Here is a 7,778-nt window from a genome sequence, read left to right as displayed (position 1 = left end):
AAGTTGGATGCTCAACCGACTGAGCCCCCCAGTTTCCACCCCAGTTAACCTACTTTTAGAGGCCAGCCACACCCCCTCATCCTGCCATCCTGGCCTGCGAGCTCACTGCATGGGCAAGGGAAGGGGGGAGAACTCCTAAAAGCAGCTGGAGCTAGAAATGTGTTCTTGCATCCCCTTCCTTTTCTTCTGGATGCTTAACAAAAGTCCTTCATAAGGGCGCCTGGGTGGCTCAGTCAGTTGATCTTGGCTCAGGTCATGATCTCGCAGCTGGTGAATTTGAGCCCCCACATTGGGCTCGCTGCTGTCAGTGCAGACAGAGCCTGCTTCAGATTCTCTGTCCTCCTCCCCACCCCTCTCTGCCCCTCCTGCCCTGTGCTTTCTCTCTCAAAAATAAAAATTAAAAACATTATTTACAGTCCCTCATAAAATCCAACAGGGTCACCCAGAACCAGATGCCCCAAGAAGGGCCAGGTGGGTTGATGATCTTTGGTTGGTTTGCACCAGTACAGCTAATCGGGTTGTGAAATCTATCCCTGAACCCACCGATGAGTAGCTCCCGCCCCAGTTTGCTAGCCCCTCCCCTGGGACCCCCTGGGACTCCTTGGACCTACCCATGGTGAAGGGGTAACATGGCATCTCCCAAACAGATTAGCCATTGCCAAAGTGCTTTTGGTTGTTAAATAGTTTTTAATTTTTATTTATTTATTGGAGGGGAAGGGGCAGAAAGAGAGGGAGAGAGAGTATCCCAAGCAGGCTCTGAGCTGCCAGCACAGATCCCCGTTTGGGCCTCAATCTCACAAACCGTGAGATCATGACCTGAGACAAAATCAAGAGTTGGATGCTCAACCAAGCCACCCAGCTGCCCTGCCCCGATAGTTAAATATTTTAATACCACACTGGAGGGGGCCCCTTCTGAAGAGGAACCAGAGAATGAGGCTGGAGAATAAGCTCTCCAACCCAGCACAGGGTCCCCCCACAACCTTGCTTCAGCCGGGGGGTGGGGTGGGCATGGAGGTCCAGGCTCTGGGCTTGGGAGTGCTTTCCAGCAGTTCAACTCCCCGACCTCCTTCCCCAGGACCAGAGCTAATAAATGAAGCACCGATCTAACGCAAAAGGCTCTCTACAACCTAGTACATGGAAACGAAAGTGTATTATATGATTCCATGTCAGGCAGACAAACCACAAAAAAATTTTAAAGCCCCACAAAACTCCCCCCAAACCCATTTGTGTTTGAATGTTAAGTGCATAGGAACAGGTCCTGCAGCAATCTGTGCCAGTGTTCACTTGCAGAATGAGGGAGTTGCTTCTGGAGTGTACGGTGTACATAGGGTGCCCTTAGCTTTTCATTCTGTATTCTTTGTCTTATGTAAGGTTTGCATTGTATCCCTAAAAAATTTGGATGTTGAAGTTTTAACCCCCAGTACCTCAGAATGTGACTTTTGGAAACAGGATCATTGCAGCTGTAATTAGTTAAGATGGGGTCATGCTGGAGTAGGGTGGTTCTCTAATCCAAAATGACTGGGGAAAAATGGGGCCACCTGGGGTGGCTCAGTTGGTTGAGTGTCCAAGTCTTGATTTTGGCTCAGGTCATGAGCTCACGGTTCATGAGTTAGAGCCCCAGCTCAGGTGTGTGGAGCCTGCTTGGGGTTCTCTCTCTCCCTCTGCCCCTCCCCTGCTCATTCTCNGCTGGAGTAGGGTGGTTCTCTAATCCAAAATGACTGGGGAAAAATGGTGCCACCTGGGGTGGCTCAGTTGGTTGAGTGTCCAACTCTTGATTTTGGCTCAGGTCATGAGCTCACGGTTCGTGAGTTAGAGCCCTAGCTCAGGTGTGTGGAGCCTGCTTGGGGTTCTCTCTCTCCCTCTGCCCTTCCCCTGCTCATTCTCCTCNAATTGTTAGATAATCACCAGATAAGCCACTGAGTTGGTAGTAATTGCTGCAGCAGCCACAGGAAGTGGGTGTGCCTCCTAGGGCTTTGCAGACATATTCCTCTTAACCCAAATCACAACCCTCTCAGATGGGTACGATTAGCACCTCCGTTCCACAAACAAGAGAACTGGTGCTCAGAGAGGTTGAGTAACTTGTCCAAGGTCACATAGCAGAAAAAGGAGCTGGGGTTTGGACCTCTTCGGCAAAGTGACTGCAGCATGTGCAGGGCTGTGTCTCAGACATCTTGGAGCTGGCAGATCCTCCCTGCATGTGGGTTGGTTGACCCTCCGGATTTCTTGGGCTCCTTGCTCACCGGTGCTCTTTTGGGGGTGGGGTTCCGCTGTGACACCTCCCCCCCCAGGAGGCAGAATCTAGGTGGAACTCCATAGGGGATGGATCCCTGCTCAGGGCAAGAAGTCACATCGCATCACAGTCCCTGCCTGCCACTGCCCAGCTGCTCTCAAAGGCCTGACAGAGAGGCCCCGCCCTGCTCCCACCCTGTCTGCTGGTTTGTGGGTGTGAGGGAGGGGCTGTCAGATCACACAAAGCCTTCTTCCCAGCCCCTCCTCCACCCAGGGGGACCGCTCTGCTAGCTACTGTTGGCAAGTCCCTCCTGCCTTTGCTCAGTGCCTCCCTCGTCCCTGGGAGCCCCAGGTTGGCCTGGTCCTTCTTCAGGAGGCCAGAGCCAGGCTGCCTCCACCTCCCAATCTGAGCCCTCCTTCCCTCTGAGCCCCCTCCTCCCTAGGCCAGGGGCAGGCTCCATTGCAAACCCCACCTCTTGCCTAAAATAACTCCTCTCTGCTGCTCTCTCCCTCCCAGGCTCCTGCTGGTGTTAATATTCTCCCAGCCAGGCGACAGGCAGACCAGGCCAGTAATTAGGTTAACCTCCTGCCAGGAGGTCCTCTGGTTGGGTTCCTGGGGTGGGGGTGACTGGCAATGCTCCTTTCATGGGCTGGGGTGATTGTGTGTGGTGTGTGTGGTGTGCATGTGTGTGTGCAGTGTGCATGTGTGTGTGTGCGGTGTGCATGTGTGTGTGGTGTGTGCACGTGTGTGTGCGTGTGTGTGTGTGTGTGTGTGCGGTGTGCATGTGTGTGTGGTGTGAGTGTGTGTGCATGAACCCCTCCCTCCTTTGTCTCTTTCTCCCTGACAATTGCCCGGTGTGGGATGATGGTGGTAAGGGGGTGTGTGTGTGTGTGTGTGTGTGTGTGTGTGTGCGTGCAATATGTACTGTGTGTATGTATGTGTGGTGTGCATGTGTGTGTGTGTGAGTGTATGTGTGTTGTGTGCATGAGTGTAGTGTGGGGGGGGTGCGTGTCTGTGTGTGTTGGGGAGCCGACATTGTAAGCTTCGAAAGCAAGTGTGAGACACACCTGCGCTAGGCTGGGCTCCCAAAAGAGACCGGGACCTTGAGCCCGTTTGGAGCAAACCACTAGGGCCTCTTCGCATCACAGAGCATCTTATTCTCCGGAACTTTCTACATCTGCCATCTCACCGTGCCAGAGCGGAAGCCTCTGTTACCAGCAGGGAAGCACGGAGGGCCTGCCCAGCGGTCCCCTTCCCTGTCCGAGCCCAGAGCAACTTCAGCACCTTTGTGGGACAGTTCCTCTGTGCCACGCGCCCACTAGATGTGGGTATGGTGTGAGGACAATCAGCAAAGTGAGGCTCAAGTCAAGTGACCTTGCCAGTGGTGACCGGTGGCCGGGACCTGAGACCCCAGCCCAGGGTGCTTTCTACGGGGAGAAGCAGGGTCATCAGCTGGGCTGCTGGAGGAGAGGGACTGTCCCAGGAGCTGTGGGAGGGGCCACAGGACACAGTGCACTGACCACCCGCCGTGGAGTCCCGGCCGGTGCTGGGCACCATCCCAGGGCTCTCCTCGGGGCCCTGCCATGGCTTAGACACATCTACCGTGATGTGTGTCTAAGTATTGGTAGCCAGCACGTCAAGCCTGCCACGTTCTGGGTGGCACTGCTCAAACATGCCTGAGCACGAACACCAGGCGATTTCAAGAAAGTGCTCAGCAGCAGCACAGAAGGCACTAGGAGGAGCGAGAGTGTGGAGACAGAATTCCAATTGCCCAAGTTCCACTGGCAACATGCTACATTATAAATGGCTCTATACTTCCTGGTGCCATAGAACCTTCCAGAAGGGAGACTCCAGCAGGGCTGGAGTCCTCCATAAGGACAGCCTGGAAGATGAGGTTGCTGAGGGCCAACCTCAGGAGTGGGTCACCTCACTCCAGACCCCAGGCCTCTTCCCCAACCCCAACCCGCCAAGGCTGTGGAGCCTTGAGAAAATGACTTAACTTCCCTGGGCCCCAGCTTTCTCACTTGTATCGCCGAGAGGATTAAGTATACGAAGTCCACAACTGTAGGCACTCAAGAAATGGTGGCCATCCTTGTGATTTTCCGCACTTGAGGCCAGGGCACTCCTGGGGCTCACACGGAGGCTCCTGGCCTGAGAATGGGGGCTGCTGGGAGGAGGGCTCTGGCTGGGCCCCGTGGGAGCCAGAGATAAAGAACTGGGGGTCCACAGGGCAGCCACAGGCAGAACAAATGTGCAGGGCCTATCTGCCCCTCCCCACCCCGGTGTGCCCCCTGCCCCCACAGGGCTGGGCCAGCACAACCTTTGTCTGAGCTGGCCTCTGGCTCAGGAGGCAAGTGCAGCCTGCCGGGGTCCCTGGAGAAGTAATTAAAGCAGGGCCAGGGGGAGATGGAGGCCCAGCCGCTGTCAGTGCATCAGGAGATTGCTGGGTAGTGTGCGATTAAATCCACCATATTTATACCAATCGTTGTGTGTGTGCACACATGCACACGTGTGTGGCTCTTTTCCGGGTAGCCCAGCTCCCTCCGTGTCCCACACTGACAGCCTCTCTCCAGAACCGCTGCCCTAGTGGGCATGCTGAGGTTGTCACAGTCCAGGAACCCTGGAGCTCCCCGGGGGCTCCCATCTGGCCCTGCCCCCAGCTCACTCTGCTGCTGCCCAGGCTGCGGCAAGGCCAGCGGTGGGGGCAGTGCTGGCTGATCCCGACAAAGATGTGAGTCATCTGTCCTTCCCTGTAAGGCAGGATTTCTACAGCTGGACAGTCAGGAAAGGCCTCATGGAAGAGACGGAGCCGGGTTAAGACCCCACAAAAGGAGCCTCAGTCCATCCACTGCTGCCTCTGGGTGCCTGGGGCTCCGGGTCACTGTGGGTGTGCTCCTCCCAAGGCAGACTACCTCTAGCCATCTGTGTCCCAGGGCGGGGCCTGATGTGCTAGTGTGTGTGTTTGTGCACAGGTGCACTGTGTGGGCCCCGTGTTGAGGCCGCAGTGCATACGTGCTGTGTATGTCAGGAGTTGTGTGATGTGGTGTGTATCCGGGTTGTACCAGTGTAGAGGAGCTGGTATTTCATGAGCGTGGTGTGTTGGACAAGTGGATATGGCGTGGGAGGGTGCTTGTATGAGGAATGTATGTGGTATGTGTATGGGCATGTGTGTAAGGTGGGTACATGAGGCATGGGTATAGGACCCGGGGGGGGTATCTATGGGGCGCAGGTGTAGGGTATGAAGGAGTGTGGGGGCATGGATGTGGCACATACATGGGACAGTGCGTGTGGCACGTATTGAGATACACGGGAGTTGTGGGGAGCCCGGGAGGCTCAGTTGGTTGGGCATCCAGCTCAGGTCATGATCTCATGGTTTCTGGGTTCAGACCCCACATCGGGCTCTATGCTGACAGCTCAGAGCCTGGAGCCTGCTTCAGATTCTGTGTCTCCCTCTCTCTCTGCTCCTTCCCTACTCAAGCTCTGTCTCTCTCTGTCTCTCAAAGATAAATAAACATTGAAAAAAAAATTTTTTAAAGAAAAAAATGGGAGCTGTGTACATGTGTGTGCTGTGTAGACGTGTACAGTGGGTTCAGGTGACTGGACTCTTTCCTGCTAGCAGACAGATGCTGGATGTGAAACTGGGTCACATCCTCCAAGACAGCCTCAGTCATCTCTACAGCCGCCCTGCCCCCTGCCCTCCTCTGGACCCCAACCCTCAACCTCACCCTCACCCTGCGTGCCCTGTGACAGTCGGAACACACGGACCCAGGTGTGGTGTTCCAGGCCTCCAAGGAACACTTGCTGCACACTCCTTGGGGGGTGCTGGTTCCCAGGCCACAGCACCCACCCAGAGAGGTGGCCTGGATGCTTTCTGGACCTGGACGTGGTAGGTGCCCGTGTGGGATGGAAGGACAATGGGTGGTGTGTGATGGCCTGGCAAGGAGAGAGAGGAGGCATCTGTCCTAGGCCACAGTGATGGGTGCACCCCTCCCTCATCCCTCTGCCAACACCCTCCCCTTGTTTCCACCCCCATCTTCTTCCCTCTCTCTCTCCACACCCTACCTTCTGTCTGCTGGGCATTTAAAATGTGTTTTTCTTGAAATATAATACACATACAGACAGTGTAGAAATTGTATGCATACTGCTCACTGAATTTTCACAAACTGAACACACCCAAGTACCCAGCATCTAGATCAAGGAACAGAACATTCCCAGCCTTCCTTGCACCCCTTCTAGTCTTCCCCTTCCCCCCACCCCTGTTCAAGGAAGACCAGTAAGAGAGACTTCTGACACTGTAGATTAATTTGGGCTAATTAGACATTTTTAACCCCGACATCTGAGTCCTTCCCCCAACCCAGAAGCAACATTAACTCCTCCCTGAATGTGGGAGGTGAGGAGGAAGCTGTGAGGCCATGCCGTGCGCAAAAGGGTGAAGGGCCTGACTGGCCTTCATCACAGATACCTGTCATCTGAGCCTCTACCAAGTTCCATAGCTTGCCATTCAATAATTAGCTTCTGTTGAGTGTGTTAGGTAAGGCAATGCTAGCTGCTGTGACAATAAACTCTAAAGTGTCAGTAGCTTATCACTACTTATCATTTCTCACTCTCTAATGGTCCTATGCTGATGTTCCTGATAGGCAGGCAAGCTCTCTTCCATGTGATAGTACAGGGACCCAAGCTCCTTCCATCCAGTGGCTCCCTCTCTCCTCTCCAGGGCCTTGGAGTCTTGTACATTCTTCCAGCAGATGGGGGAAGAGAAGGGAAAAAAGGCACACCTGCTTGTTAGACTCCTCTTCCAGGAAAATGTCCCTTCTGCCCACATCCCATTGGTGAGCCTTAGTCACATGGTCTATCTACATGCAAAGAATGCTGGGAGATGTAGTCCCTGGATGGGCATTCACATCCCCATTGACAACTTTCCACTCTGGAAGGGGAACACAAACATTTGGTGGGCATCTCTGTCACAGCGGGCCTCATGGGGAGGGAGAGCCCAGAGAGAGCACAGTCTCTGCTCCTGCCTCTACCTTGCCTGGCACACAATGCCTCATTTGAGTGACTCATTCATTCATTCATTCGCAAAGTCACACTCATTTTTCCCCACATGCTTTCCACATGCTATGTGCACTCGTCTGTGCACACACATCTGTACACATGTCTATACCTCCTATACCCCATAAGACCTATTCAAGCCCTAAGGGCACAGTGGCTGAGCCAATCATAGTCAGACACCCACAATGTGCCTAGCTCAGGCAGGTCCCAAAATGTCCAGGGGGGAAGGGGACATACTGAGGAGCCAGAGAATTGGCACCCTAGTTCTGGGAGGTCTATCCCTCCCATAGGAACTACGTTCGAGGGCCTAAGTGCGTTCCAGCCTCAGTGCAGGAGAGAAGCTGGTTGCCCCAGTCAGGCAGTGGTAAGACCGTGCATAGCTCTGAGGCCAGTGGTTCCGGGGGAGAGCTGGGTTTTGGATTCAAGTCATTGCCCTGGTCAACTACAGACTGAGATGGCTGTGGGCAGCTCTGAAACCCTCTGGTCCTAGATGTCCTTG

This window comes from Crocuta crocuta, unplaced genomic scaffold, assembly GCF_008692635.1.
Source record: "Crocuta crocuta isolate KB4526 unplaced genomic scaffold, BGI_CrCroc_1.0 scaffold217, whole genome shotgun sequence".
Taxonomy (NCBI): Eukaryota; Metazoa; Chordata; class Mammalia; order Carnivora; family Hyaenidae; genus Crocuta; species Crocuta crocuta.
Note: the sequence above shows the minus strand (reverse complement) of the source record.